Raw genomic sequence first — 16,539 nt, forward strand, 5'->3', positions numbered from 1 at the left:
AGGCAATTGATGTCTTTTTTAACGTCAACAATTGATAATCTAATCCCTTGAGAGGGTGTTATTAATGCAATGTACCCAAAGGATGTTTATGTAAAAATTTTATCATTTGTGTAATTAAATCTAATGTTAGAAATTTCAATATATTTATCCCTTAAAAAACCAAAAAAAAAAGAGGTTTGATGAATGATGAATAGATTAGAACTTAAAAGAGTTGGTACGGGCCGGGCCTACTCATGGGCTCCTATTTAATAGCTTGGGCTCCTTTGCTTCGGGCTCGTCGAGCTTGAAATTTAAATTGTAACAGCCCAAATTCATCTATGTCCGTCCAAGGGGCTAATTCAAATAATTTAAGAACTACGACAAGTATTGTGACTTTCCATTAATATAATTTTTTAGTTTCTTTGAGCTGTATTTAATGTTATCACGTTACTTTATATATTACAATAATTTGTTTGATGGATCCTTTTATATTTTGAGATAATTTTAGAGTCAAATCACACAATATTTATGGTAGATTATGTCATGTTAAGTCATCATAATGATCGTAATCCTTAATTATGATTAATTTTTATAATTAATAATAGAGATAATCATACTTTTTTCTTCTAAAATTTAGTGTAGTTACATGTAAATTTTATTTAATTTGAAAAATTATATTTAGCACCCTTGATGTTTGCTTTCATAAAACAAATAAGTTTCTGTGCTAATCAAAATTTATCGAATTTGTTGATATTAATAAAAAATCAAAATGAAATCTATACTTACCCCCGATTGACTTATTATTGATTTATTGCAGGTTAAATAAATCTTTTTATGACCAAATTATCCTCATATGTCTTCACGGGATATTGCGTGAGGAGGTATATTTTAACAGTTATAAGGCTAATTTAGCTGGAAAAAAAATATTTGACCTGCAATAAGTCAGAAATAAATCAATCGAGGGTAAATATCAATTTTTATTTAGTTTGTTGTTAATGTCAACAAATTAAGTGGATTTTGACGAACGAAGAGACTTATTTGTTAGATGAAAATAAATTTTAAGGGTGTTAGATGTAATTTTTAAAATCATAGGGATCTATGTTTAATACACCAAATTTCAGGAGAGAGGAGTGTAATTATACCTTAATAATAAATAGTCGTAGCAAATAGTCATTGACTAGGTCACGCAATGGTTGCTGGCTATGGTTTTTTTTAAGGGTGGTCGAAACATTTGCCATGGGTTAAATATTTTTATCATGGCTTTTACCTGTGATAAATAATTTTTTTATGGTGAAATAATTAATTTTTTGTATCGATTTTATTTAGCCATTATTAAAAATAGTTATTTACCACGATTTTTAATCATAACTATTAATATTGAAATATTGTTTTTCAAGTGAGCGTCATTTTTGTTAATTGTTACCTCTTATTAATCATAAAATGCTCAATGACCAAAGTTACTTTAATTTTTGTTGTTGGGCATATCAAGTTGAATTTATAAAAATATTAAGTCTCAGTACAAAACTCAAGTTCGAGCTCGAGCTCGAATTTTGAACTCTTCAAACTTAAAAGATAAAAAAAATAATATTTACATCTTCTGATTTATAATTTATTTACATAAATCTGTTTTATATTTTATGTAGTTACAGAAACCGTTCCTGCCAACCAAAAAACAAACATAGTATTTGGTTTTATTTTTGGCCCATCTCCGATATGGTAAATATTTGCCTTGATTTGTTTTGAAAGTTTTGATGATGTTTTCAAATGTTTTGAAACAGTGCCTCATTCGTTTTTTATCAAAATAAGTCTACACTAATTATAGGCCCTACAACTAAAAAAACTATATACATATTCATATATATATATATAAATATATAAAAGAGACATGATTTGACAATGAACAATAGTTTTTGTCTCTCCCTAAACAACATCAAACATATCATACTTATTTTATATTATCTCCAAATACAAATCCAAACATACACGTTATTTCTAACACATACTTATTTATATTTGTTTTTCTCCTTCTATCTTCACAGAATACATCAAAACAAGTTAACAATAAAACCAAATATAGTGAAAGTAATTTCTGTAATCATGTTGACTTTTTTGGAGTGTATGTGTAATTTTTTAAAATATATAAATAATTTGTGTAAATAATATGAATATTTTTTATGAAAATATATAATTTTTTAAAAGATAATAATAATTTATATAAATTAACCATATTTTAAGAAGTATAAAAATAATTATCCCAAAAAAATTGGATTCGATCACAAATTCATTTAAAATCGGACTCAAGTTAAACTAATTTACAGGCCGAGACTATTCAAATTCCAACTAAAACTCAAGTATCCAAAGATATTAAATAAAAAAAATTAAACTCATACTTACTATGTTAATTATATAACTATTTATTATCATTATCATTATGATTATAAAATTATAAACAAAGAAAAAAGAAGAAAAAGAGTCTTGAAATAGCTCGTGAGCTTTTGAATATACACGAGCGAGAGCTCAAACTTTTTTCATAGAGGTCCTGTCAGTCAAATCCGCTCACCAAACTCACGAGCCGAATGGATTCACCTCGTCCCCTTAGATATAAGAACAATGGCAAAATTTCAATGTGATTGCAAGGATGTTCCATATATAGAAAAAAATAATGTAATTTTGGTTCAATATTTGAAGGGTCGTGGCACTTTTGGTTTAGGAGATTTTTAAAATAGCATATCAGGAATGTAATTACAGAAAAATGACAATTTTAGCCTAATTTGCCCTAATTTTGTTAGATTTCATTACGTTGGCCTCAAGTGACTTGCTAAATTTGGGGATTTCACACCTGTCCAGCCATAATTTGTTGTGTGGATTTTTTTTTTAAATAGAAATATTATGTGGTAAGGCTGACGTGGTTAAAAGAAACTATATCAGTCCTGCCACCTCAGCAAAATAGCTCCACCTAACTTTGACGTGCAAAAATATGTTGACAAAGATACACTCCTCTCTTATTTTTATGTTTTCCAAATTCTTTTGCTGAAGAACCCTAATTAATCCTTTACTGGAGAAGGTCGCCGAAGAGAGAAATTGAAGAAGAATCGAAGTTAGGGTTTGGCGGAGGTGTTGAAATCAAACATTGAGCCCATTTGGAGAGGAGATGTTGGAAATGGGAATTGGGTGGGGGGAAATGAGGCTGGAGGTGGGGCGAGTGTGGGGGAAGATTTTGACTACGAATGGCGTTCACCGTCGGTGGGAAAGAAACAATGTGAAATATAGGCGAAAAAGGCAAAAAAGAAACGGGTGGGCTATAGCAGGTTTCCAGAGGGGAGATCATCTGTGGCGAAGGGAAGGGGAGATGTGCAATGAGGAGCTGGAGACAATGGTGGGGTTAACGGTGGCCAACCGATGAGAGCCAAAGGTGATGGTGAGTTTAAGAGAGAGAAAGAGCTAATGGTCAATTGTGCATTGGAGCGTGTGAGTGACCGAAGGCAGAAAGAAAAGGGAAAAAGGCAGTCGCCGGCCGGAGGGGGGACTACTTGCCGGCAATAGTGGCTGACGACGGCAACCGACGGGATGTGTGTGAAAAATGCACATAATGAAGGTGAAAAGTAAGAATTTTTGTTAAGATTTGAAGGGTTAATTAGGGTTCTTCGATAAAAGAATTTGGGGGAAAACAAAAATTTGGGACGAGTGTATCTTGGTCAGCATAACTTTGCACGTCAAAGTTAGGTGGAACTATTTTGCTGAGGTGGCAAGGCTGACGTGGTTTTTTCAACCACGTTAGTCTTGCCACATAATATTTGTATTTTAAAAAATCGATGCAATAAATTATGGTCGGACAGGTGTGAAATCCCAAAATTTAACAGGTGACGTGCGACCAACATGATGAAATCCTGCAAAATTAGGGCAACTTGGGCTAAAATTGCCACTTTTTGATAATTAAATTCCTTAGGTGCTATTTTGAAAAGCCCTTGGACCAAGAGTGCCACCTGAAAGAACAAGCAGATCGACTTGGGAACTCGCTAGTGAAAGTGAGAGACAAGAAATAACAACATAAAAATTCACACAGTCGTAGGAACCAAAGGGTGTACCCTTAGTGTTCACGAGTGTTCGGTGTAGTATGAAAAACGAGAATAGAAATATTCATATGAAAGTGATACATAATTTTAAAACGAGGTTACCTCTTTCATTTGATTTTCAACCGGCCACTTGTTCACGTGAGATCCCAAAGTAGGAATCCTTCAAAACTGATCCATACCACATCAGAACAAAGAAAACCTTGATCCCTTTGCTAGAAGAGATTAAGGTCAAACTCTCATCAAGTGAGAGAGAAAGGGGGCGGCCGAAAGAGAGAAGGAGAGGAGAGGAGTATATGTTCTCTGCACCACTCACTATGTGTTGTTGTGTATTGTGTAAATTATTTTCTAAATAATTATACACAAAATATATATATACCTTGTATAGATAAGTAGGAATTTGTTTAGATACATTTTACTCATCTATAAGGTAACCTTCCATCTATATGGTATGATCCAATCATGCCATATAAGAGGGTTCTAATTATGGTCAAAATTGCACTTTCCAAAAATAGAATTTCTTGGTCAACTCTCCTTCCATCAATTTGCTAGTGGGCCGAATTTATATAAAATAAATTCAAGGTCCAATGAATTTTAATTAAATCCAATTTAATAAAATCCAACTAATTAAGCCCAATATGCATTTAATCCAATTAAATAGACAAGCCCAAAACGTCTCTTATTAATTAAAATATTCGTTTCATTAATTAATAAAAATAAGCTTCATTAAATTAATCTAATTAATTTTGTCTTGGGCTATCCATCCAATGGACCCCATCATGTGAGTAATTCAATTACTTACACCTTATGAAATTAATTACAAATTAATTCCTTGTTCTTACTTGGTGATTTGTGTGTGACTCTTTAGGTTCACCTTTCAGTTAGACTTGAATTAGTGTCCAACACTACCGGTTAATGAAATTTAATTTAATTAGTTGTTTTTTATCAACCCTTGATCAAGTAAAACCCACTACCATGGGTGACTGTTGCCATGTCACTAGAAACTAGGTAATGTCCATGTGAACATTTACACCATGTTTGGCTTCATTTTTGGGCCATCTCAGAGATGGCCCAAAATCAATGTAATGTTTGGCCTTGAGTGTTTTACCTTTTTTTATCTTATTTTTAGGTATTTTTGTAATAGTAGTGGGGGACAAAACTGACTGTCTTCATTTACAACTGTAGATTTTCTCGTTCCTCATCTCGCAGAAATCGCCTACTGCCTTCACCTCTGTTCATCTTCTTCCCAAATTCTTCTTCAGATCTAAAATAATTCCATGACCCAAGGGTTTAATTCTATACTGTTCGACTCCTCTCAACATGGCGAGTATTTTGATCCGATTGGATTTCAGTTTTTATCAACTCCCGCATTTTCCTCCCACCTCCCGCACACGGACACACACAATTTGGTGTATTATCTGGATGATTATACTGGAAATGGATCAAGATCAACAATGGCTGGTCAATTGCTTGAACGCCTCACTCGATCCCAACCATCAAGTTCGAACCTTTGCGGAGACTTCCCTCCAGCAAGCATCTCTTCAACCAGGTGACTGAGGCAATTGTTTTAAGAAGTGATTTTTTTTTGGATGGAATTTTGTCACTTGATTGATTGAATGTTTCTTCTCTTTAATTTGAGGAATTGAACTTGAGTTTATGCGTGTAGGGCAATTTGTAGGACATTTAAAGTCTGATAGGTAAAGTATGTATTTCGTACTGAATTTTTTTTGTGATGTGGTTGAAGATTTTCTTTTGGTTATGATGTTGGTTGTATTAATTAATTTTATTTTTTCGATTTTGTGCCACATTGCCATTTTAAAATAAAGATGAAAACTAGAAAAAACATTGGAAGTTAGGCAGTAAACAGAGTTCTCTCTCTCTAAAACAAACCCCGACCCACTGCCGTCTGCCCCCCACCCACGAGCACCGCCATCTGCATCTGCATCCACTCCTCCCCCATCTCACAAACAAGATTTTAGTTTTAATTTGTGAAACCAAGTCACGGGTTAAGCGAACAACAGAGACAGCAGGCTTCACCTCCACTGTGTGCGTCTTCACACACTCTTCACCATCGTCGTTCTCAGCCATTGTCGCCGGCAATCCTTGCCGGCGGCAGCTCCTTAACGGCCGGCAACCTCCCCTCCTCCACCAGCGTTCCTTGCCGGCAGTCCACGCGCTCGCACGCGCCATGGACACCAGCACCTCCCTTCCCTCTTAGCTCTACCCACAACCTCCGATCTCCGCCGGCCGGCACCGGTGACGACTGTTTTTGCCAGCATTCGAATCTCCTCACTCTTGCGCTCATTACCACCCTCCTTTCGCCGGCGATTAGACCTCCGCACAGCCATTCCTCGTCTCCAACCTTTTCTGCTACTTTCTGAACCGACACCACCTCTTCTCCCTACCTTCAGTTTCATACCCATCACTATCCACACCAAATGAATCCGCTTTGAACTATCTCGGCAGAAACTCTCTCTTGTTGGAAGCTTGGTTGCTCATTGCTGAAAATGATAGAATCCCAAACTGCTCCTCCAACACTCTCCATCCCCAGTTCTTCTCAAATTGCTGTCCAAGAGCAACCCCCTAGGATCACCTACGCCAAGATTGTACAAAATCCTTCGGCGTCGCATTTTCAGCACGACCCAGCGCGAGCTGCAAAGAAAATGTTCCAAGATGATGAAATCCACACAATTGGATCCGACTCTAACTACAAGGGCGAACCAGGTATTATCTATTCTTCTATGGAAACGGCTCAACTAGCTTCCAGGTTGAAATTCACGTTGGTCGGTAAGTTTTCCCACGGCCTCCCAAATCTTAATTTTTTGCGTAATAGAATTATTAGACTTGGATTGAAAGGTAATGTGAGTGTGGGTAGACTTAACCTTAAGCATGTCTTGATTCGACTTGCTAATGAAGAAGACTTTGCTAGAATTTGGCTTAGAGGTGAATGGACATTTGATAGCTTTCATATGAGAGTGTTTAAATGGACTCCTAACTTTGATCCCAAAATTGAATCAGCTATTGCACCGGTTTGGATTAGATTACCGGAACTTCCTGTCCATCTGTTTGAAAAAAATGCTTTGTTCACCCTTGCGTCTAAAATTGGTAAACCTTTAAGAATGGATGAACCAACTGCGGACCTCTCTAGGCCAGACTTAGCTTGTGTTTGTGTCGAACTAGATCTTACAGCTCCTAAAGTGCATGTCGTTTATCTGAATATTGAGGGTAAAACCTATAGACAACAAATCCTCTATGAAAACTGCCCACCTTATTGCTCCTCATGTAATCATCTTGGACATGACATTGCTACTTGCATCGTTAAACTCAATAATGAGAAAAGTCAAGCTAATTTGGAACCAATGCTCCCGGATAAATTATCGAATCAAATGGAGGAGATTAGGGATCTTAGAGAAATTATTAATAACAAAAGAAAGGGAAAGAATGTGTTAATTGCTAATGACTCTGCTGCAGCTTTGAACATTAATCAAAATAGTGATCAGCTACACACCGAAAAAACTAGGAAATTATCTTCTGATGATATAGCTATTAATGCTAATGCTGTTGAATTTCCTACTTCGCATGTACATGTACCTGAATCACTTATCACATCTGAGAACAACCCAGAGGGTAAGACTGTGGTGGCCAGCCCCAATGACCTCACTTATGAAGATCCTCTGATTGCTGAACTACTTGATAAAGATTGGGATGCTGACAAAACAAGCCAAAACAAAAGGCTTCCCATAAACATTGATGATGTGGAAGCTATCAACAATTCAAGTGAACAGCAAGAAATCAGTAGACAACCTCAACACGATCACATTACTGAGGTCCCAAAACCCCAATCCAAGGAATTATCACCACAGGCGTCCGAATCTACCAAAAAGATTCTTCATGGAGAAACTAGCAGACAAAGGAATAGGATGGAGCATTCTCAAAAACAGCCATTCTACGAGGTACAGACAGCTCCCTTAGATAGTGAAGGAGAAGATGAGCACACGCCCATATTTAATCGATTCCAAAGCTTGGAAGACCTGGAAACGGAGGACACTTTGCAGAAACTTGAAAGCATGCAGAACGTCACACTTCCTGCTAACGCTAATATGTCGGAACGAGGTAATGAAACAATCAATATCACCCACACCTTCGAGATCAGGAGTGATATGGATGGCCACAATCAAGAAGGGCAAGAAGTACAACAAAAAGTCATCTTTACAGACTCCAAAGCTTTGAACAAGCACAAAAGGAACAAGTCCGTAGAAGACAACACCATATTAGCAAAATCACCAAAAACTGGAGGTAAAGGTAAAAAAATCAAAGGTAACATCTCTCCTAAGCCACTCACAAAACGCAAAACAAGGTCCGCCTCTTCCTCCTCTGTACAATTTTAATGATTAAACTCATCATTTGGAATGTCAGAGGTATAGGTAAACTGGAAAAACAAAAAATTCTCTCAGACTTTCTTCTTGAAAACAAACCTGATATGTTAATTCTACTTGAACCCTTTGTACAGTTAGATGACGTTTACTTTACTCGCAAATTTGCCTTCCATTCTGTGTTTTCTAACTCTAACAATAAGATCTGGTGTTTTGCTAAGTTTGGTGTTGACATCCAGATTATTCAGGATCACACACAATTTTTGCATGTTAAGGTCAATTCAAGAGCTCTTCCAGAGGACATCTTTTGTACTTTCATCTATGCCAAGTGTTACAGAGCCCCGAGGAGAATTCTATGGGATGAATTGACACGAATTTCTCATCAGAACGTACCATGGCTCGTAGGAGGAGATTTTAATGCTATCTTACATCCGAATGAAAACCAAGGCGGAGATATGAGAAGAATTGGTTCCATGGACGACTTTAACGATATGATGTCCGACACCGGCTTAATTGACGCTGGCTTTGAAGGGGAACCATTTACCTGGACAAACAATAGAGTTTGGAGGCGACTGGATAGGGTTCTCTATTCCAAGGAGTGGACTGAAAGTTTCAATACCACTAGAGTTTTACATCTTCCTAGAAGGCTATCAGATCATCACCCACTCCTCATCAATGCTGCTAACGTAGAGGACAAAAAGCCTTCTTCATTCAGATTTCAAAATATGTGGTTGAAACACCATACCTTCTTAGACACAGTCAAGCAATCATGGTGCCTACCAACAGAAGGATAAGGGATGTACAAGCTACAACAGAAAATCTACAGAATTAAGGTGCTACTCAAACTATGGAACAAGGATACTTTTGGAAACGTCTTCACAACAGTCGAACAGGCAAAACAAAATGCCACTGAAGTAGAAAAAAGATTCGATATGGATCCCTCCGAGGCCAACCTCATTGACCTCAAGAGAAGTAATGTTGCTCTTGTTCATGCACTCACATTAGAATCTGAATATTGGAAGCAAAAGAGTAACTGCAAGTGGCTCGAGGCAGGGGAAAGGAACACAAAATACTTCCATTCATTAGTGAAGAAAAAAAGGCTAAAGTCTAAAATCCACAGAATCATGGAAGAGAACCAAGAAGTCACTATTCCGGACCAAATCATAGAATCTGCCACTACATATTTCAAAAACCTACTCTCTTATAATCCGGTCAGAAACAATGCCCCAGAATTCTCATTTCAATTTCCCCAAGTATCAGAAGAATGCACTCGCATTATCGGTAGCCTACCAACAGACGAAGAGATTAGAGATACTGTATTCAGCATAGATAAGGACAGCGTAGCAGGCCTGGACGGCTTTTCATCAGCTTTCTATCAAGCCTGCTGGGATTTCATTGCTATAGATATCTTTGAGGCAGTCAAGGACTTCTTTCATCGCACCCAAATGCCCAGGAGCTTCACAGCCACAACAATCGTGCTTGTCCCTAAAGTCGAGTCCCCTCAGACCTGGAATGATTTTAGACCCATCTCCTTGTGCAATGTCACCAATAAAATTCTATCCAAGCTGATTTACAACAAGCTTCACAACACTCTTCCGGATCTTATTTTCCCTTCTCAAAGTGGCTTCGTTCCAGGAAGACTCATTGGAGACAACATTCTTATGGCTCAAGAGATGATTCACCAGCTTGATCTTAGATATAACAAAGGCAACCTGGTCATCAAACTGGACATGTCTAAAGCGTATGACAGAGTTAACTGGAATTTTCTCCTCACAGTCCTGCAGAAGATGGGATTCCCTCATAGATTCCTCACTCTTATCAAGCATGCCATCCAAAACTGTTGGTTTACTGTGCTTGTCAATGGAGAAACGACAGGATTCTTCAAATCATTCCAAGGTTTAAGACAAGGAGACCCTCTCTCCCCAGCTCTCTTTATTCTAGCAGCAGAAGCTCTCTCAAGAGGCCTCGATCTTCTCTTTAATGAGAACCTAGGTATGTTCTATCGCACTAATTGTGAGGTTAAGATATCCCATCTTTCATATGCAGATGATGTCATTCTATTCACGAATTGTGAGGAAGAAAGTTTGACCAAGCTTATGCAATTCTTGCGTAACTTCGAGGAATCCTCCGGGCAAAAAATCAATCATGCTAAGAGTGCCTTCATTCCTGAAAAAAAAGCTAACCTCATGGCACATCGAATTAAACATATCACTGGATTCTCTAGGAAGGCACTTCCCATTACATACCTAGGTGCCCCTCTATACAAAGGAAACAAGAAGAAAATTCTTTATGAAAATCTGATCGATAAAGTCAGAAACAAAATTGCGGGATGGGAACACTGCCACCTCTCCTATGGGGGTAGACTTTAACTCATCAAGACCGTGCTTTCTTCTATGCCGATCTACCTCCTCCAAGTTCTAAACCCTCCGGTGGGAACCATTCAGAAACTTGAACAACTTTTCGCTAAATATTTCTGGGGTAGCACATCTGAACAAAGGAAAATCCACTGGACAAAGTGGCAAATATTTGTTATCCTATCGAAGAAGGCGGACTTGGAATTAGGAACCTTCGGGAGATGACCACAGCATTCTCTTACAAACTGTGGTGGAGATTGAGACTCAACAATTCTCTATGGTCTAAATTCTCCATAAGTAAATACTGTGGAGGATACTTTTCAACGCTCTCCAAAATCTTCACGACTGATTCAAGTACCTGGAAAAGACTCGGAAAAATTCGAACAGAAGCACAAACAAACATCTTCTGGAGCCTAGGGGCTGGTACTATCTCTTTTTGGCATGACTGGTGGCTACCGGAAGGCACTATAGCAAATATCTTGGGCACTCACTGCAATCTTCATGTCCCTGTTAACTGGTTCTGGAACAACTCTGCATGGGACGTTAACAAACTCCAACAAGCTATTCCACAGCACATAATCGATTTGATCATGAATGTCCCCATTGCTGACAACCAAACTGACTTTCTCCATTGGAAACTGTCCAAGAATGGTATGTTTACCACTAAATCAGCTTGGAATGAAATTAGAAGCCACCAATCTCCTCAGCCCTTCTATCGTACTCTCTGGTCCAAATTGATTATCCCTAACATCTCAGTATTTATTTGGAGATTGATTCATAATTGGGTACCTGTCGATGAGAGGCTTAAGCAGAAGGGGATTACAATGGCCTCCAAATGCTATTGTTGTGAAGCAGAAGAAACCATACCGCATCTCTTTCTACATAACAATAAGTCTTTGGAAGCTTGGGGTTATTTCGCAGCTAAATTCCAAATTAATATTCCCCAAACAAATGACATCACTATTCTCATCCAATCCTAGAAAAATAGAATCGACGCTAAACCACACATCAGAGATATTATTCCAATCTTGATTCTTTGGAACATATGGAAGCTTCGGAATGATGCTAAGCACAGGGGAGTCGAATTCAAGGCCAACACCATTATTCACAAAACACTGGCGTACCTCCACAACCTCTATAAAAGTGAGTTGCTTAAATCGGAGCACGTGCAAGGAGATTTTTTCGCTGTACACACTATCAATATCCCTCTTCAGCCGAAGACTAAGCGGCAAAAAGCTTTTATTGTCCATTGGAGAAAGCCTCAAGAAGGGTGGTACAAACTGAATACAGATGGAGCGTCTAAAGGTAACCCAGGTATGTCCGGCGCGGGCGGAATCCTCAGAGATCATCTCGGTCAAGTGATCTTTGCCTTTCAAGAACCTCTTGGCATTACTTCTAACACCCAGGCTGAACTTCGAGCTATACACACAGGACTGAAAATATGCATCGAAAAGGGATTTCACAATATTTGGATTGAAACGGATGCAATGGTTATTATCAAGCTCATCTCCTCACCACGACAAGGGGCATGGGACCATCAGATCACCCTTCAAAGCATTCGAAAACTGTTGAGGCAAATCAAATATAAAATCTCTCACATCTTTAGAGAAGGAAACCAAGCGGCGGACTTTCTAGCCAATCAAGCATGTACATCTCAACAACTTAGCATCCTTACCAAGGAACACCTCCCAGGTACAGTGAAAGGTATTATTAACCTTGACTCATGTGGCCTCCCACACGTTCGACTCAAAATTGTTGTTGACCCCCCTTGAGTAGGTTACTTGTTACCTTGCCTTAGCTTCGCGTGAATGCTAGGTAAGCTGCTTTATGTGTTCGTTATTGCATTATTGTTTGCCTACTCTATAGCTTAATTGCGTACTTCTATTTTGTGGTTGTTCTGTGCAATCTCATTCCTTTTTGTCTTGTGAGCATGCTTAGATTGTGCCATAATTTGGTACACACGTTGATATTGCGTTGTTGCTCATACTTTGACTTGTTTTGCTCCATCATTTTGACTTGAAAGCTGAGGATTCATGTGACTAATATTCAGTCAGCTTCTCCCCTATTTATCTATTACAACTATTGATGATGTATCACTTTTGGCGACAATCTTTGAATTTCTTGTATAGCCTGATCTATAAATGCTAGTTGGAATCGATGATTCGAGTGTAGTGGCAGAAACTTTTTGACACACTGGATTATCGCCTCCAACTCTGTATATCACCTTAGCTAGTATTACTTTTGTAAGGGAGTAGTACTCGTTATTTATGCTTTTGCGATTTAATGTAAGGGAGTAGTACTCCTCGTTTATTCTTTGGGTGAATATTTGTAAGGGAGTAGTACTCCTGATTTTACAGCTGTGTTAGAAATGATAGGGAGTCAGCACTCCCCGCTGTAAATTTGCTCATTTTTTTAATAAAGAAGGACCGGGGACTTCCGAAAAGCTCCCGCCCTCTGGGTGGTTTCAAAAAAAAAAAAATATAAAGATGAAAACTTTTCTTACTGATCAACCTATGTTACGATGCAATTGTTGATTCATTGATATCTGCATAATTTTTGATAAGTACAGCTTTGATCTTTTAGTATTGTGTTTAGCTATGTGATTGCATTATCATTCAGAACTGACTTGAGTTATACTACTTATATTGAAACCGACTAGCCGATTCTTGTTTTTGTTTTCTTTTTCCTCCTAAATTACACCTTAGCTATGGAATTGATTTTGTCTTTTTCTTCTTAATTCATGAAAGGTTATGGTGTTGCTCTAGCTGGAGTTGTTGCAAACCGTGAACTTCCATTTGGATTACGGCAGATATCCTTCATGCTGTATTTAGCAAAATTTTATTTATTTTTTTTGCATTCATTGGACTTTATGTGTTTGATTTTGGTCCAATTCCTTTTAGTGATTCGCTTGTGAGATTAACATGCATTAACTTAGCAGCAGTTTTGCTGAAGCAATATATTAAGAAACATTGGAACGAGGATGAGGAAGGTTTCGAGAAGTAATATGTGAGTCAGTCAGTTGTTGTCATATGTTAATTATAAAGTTAACGGGAACATGATTGTGTGCGTCATTTATCATTCAATGACTTAAGGGTTTCATTGTCATAGTTTAATTGGACAATACGCCGTACTAATCCAAAATATATTTTTCAAACCATTGCAATCCGTAGTTATAAATTATATTTAGTTAATTCTGGATAATGTGGATCTTCAAATTATAAAAAAATGAAGGATGCATTAGAGGGTTGATATACATGTTAGATGTATAATATTTTCTTTGGTGAGGTTTGTATTTGATTTTTAAATACAAATACATTTTATTTTAACCACTTAATATTTTGTACGTAATATTTTCTACATCATTGGAATTTTAAAAATACAAAATAATATAAAAATTCTATGCGGTTAATTCATATATTACATTATTTGAATAATATATTTAAATTTATCACCTCGAACAGAACGTCTAACAAAAAATACCGTTAATTCATTACTAGAGTGCATTTAATTATTTATAAAAGTGTATCTACATAAATTATTTTTTTTTACATTTCCATACATATATAATTAGAAAATAATATTTATTTTAATCCATTCACAACTAAATAAATTATATATATATTTTTATACATATATATAAATATATATAAAAGAGACATGATTTGACAATGAACAATACTTTTTGTCTCCCCACTACCCAACATCAAACATACCATACGTATTTTATATTATCTCCAAAAATAAATCCAAACATACACACTATCTCTAACTTATTTTTATTTATCTTTATTTTTCTCTCTCTATCTCTACAAAATATTCAAAAATAAGTTAAACACAAAACCAAACATTATGTTAGACTCCCGAGTCCATAAAGGTATGGTCCTTCCATTTACCGTCTCCAGGCTTTAGTCTAGGCATGAAATTTGGTGTCGATTCTCATCTTAGATTAGGCGTCTATGCTTAATACTAGAGACCATGTTATAGTAAGTTGCTTGACATAGGAACCACTTTTTCCTATTCAATCAACCACTATGGCTACAAGTTCATAAGGCATGAACGCATCTCTAAGTGCATAGGAGATACCTCTGTCACATATTGACAGGGGATGAATCCTCTTCTTGAAACTCACTGTCCTTGCTACATACTCCGATTGCATTAGACAAGACTTATGATGGTCGTGTTTGTGACACAATCACCTCTTGCATAAATTCAAGATACAATCATCTTATGCACGTGACTGCCGTGATTCCTCAAGTTTGAGGACTAAACCTGTACTATTGGAGCCGGGGACTCAAACTATATCGTCCAAGCCTCCAAGGCTTCCATATACGATCCCCGCAAGTCAGTTTAGTTAGTTGACCACTTTGTAAACTAACCCACTGAAATTGCATAGACGTCCAACGTTTGTCCCGATGAAACACGAGACTCGTCTAATGAATACAATACTCAGTGCAAATCTCAATAGGACCCTCTATGCCCAACCTCGAGGTTCTCAACTTGGAACATTTAAGACCAACCCTCAAAAGTTGGTTCATAGGCGCCTCCAATGCGCAGCCGAAGTACATGGGTTATTTAAATGGTCTATGGGCATCTATTGTGACGTCAAAGCAACGCTTAACATAATTGGTAAGCATAACAGACATATGTATCAAAGACGAATACTTACCATATTCACCGAGACAATATTACTTAAATAAAAATTGCTTGAATAGTTACCAAAACTGGCAATCCAATTGGCTTTCTGGTCACCTTTTCAAAATTTTCTTACTTGACCTTAAAGCCAATTACCAATATTTTCAGGCTAACCTGATCATGGGCAATCTTCCATACTGACTAGGTCTTGTGGGTCTACCATAATTTCTGTCGATGTTCTGTGGTCCAACTACACGTCACATCTTCCTACAATCGCTTTAAGTAGATGGTGGTGTCTAAGAATTTTGCTTGGATTTGTGATGAGATTTAGGGCCTTTTAGCTTGTGCTATAGCCTAGTCATCATCCTCCAAAGTGACCATTGTTGCTGCCATGCTAGGTAGCACACCCGATAATTGGGTGTAATTGTTTTTTTCAATCCTATCCACTTTCCACTTGGAACCTTTCCAAATCACCACATCATTATAAAGCTTGAATGCACACTCGTTTTGAGACTAAACATTATTCATATGATGCTGGAAGATATTATCGCTACAGCCTTCCAGAATCAACTTTCTATTAATGTGCGTCAAGAACTCTTCTTTCATCCTTATTCAGATATTAAAGATAGTTTAACAGCTGTTACTGCCTTATGGGTGCATACCCCATATCCGTTGTTATGCTTAAAGCATAAACAACATTGGGTTTAGTGCACTGAAAAACATTCCTATGCTACCTACAACAGAGATGTAGGGGATGTCAAACATCCAAGCTCCTCATTAGTCTACCATGACTAAATCTTGGACAACTTATTCCTAGACAGGAAGGCAATTCCTATATGGAGTATTATATGAACAATTCGTGTTTTAGAGTTCTACAACATCTTTCTATCATTCCAAATGATAAACATACCTAGAACACTAGGAACACAAATAAGCTCTCACTGACCTTCCACCTTATTCTTGACCAAGTCATGTATCTCATGAACTTATCAAAACAAGTATTCCAGATACAGACTGTTCAAACCTAGTTTGAACTCCATAGCGGATATTTTGGCTCCAAGCCATTTATCCGGATCGATGTCTTACTTCGCTTCTCTTTATTTGGTTAGATTCAAAAACTCATACCTTTCA

The sequence above is a fragment of the Sesamum indicum genome, linkage group LG1, assembly GCF_000512975.1.
Source record: "Sesamum indicum cultivar Zhongzhi No. 13 linkage group LG1, S_indicum_v1.0, whole genome shotgun sequence".
In the NCBI taxonomy this organism is placed as follows: domain Eukaryota; kingdom Viridiplantae; phylum Streptophyta; class Magnoliopsida; order Lamiales; family Pedaliaceae; genus Sesamum; species Sesamum indicum.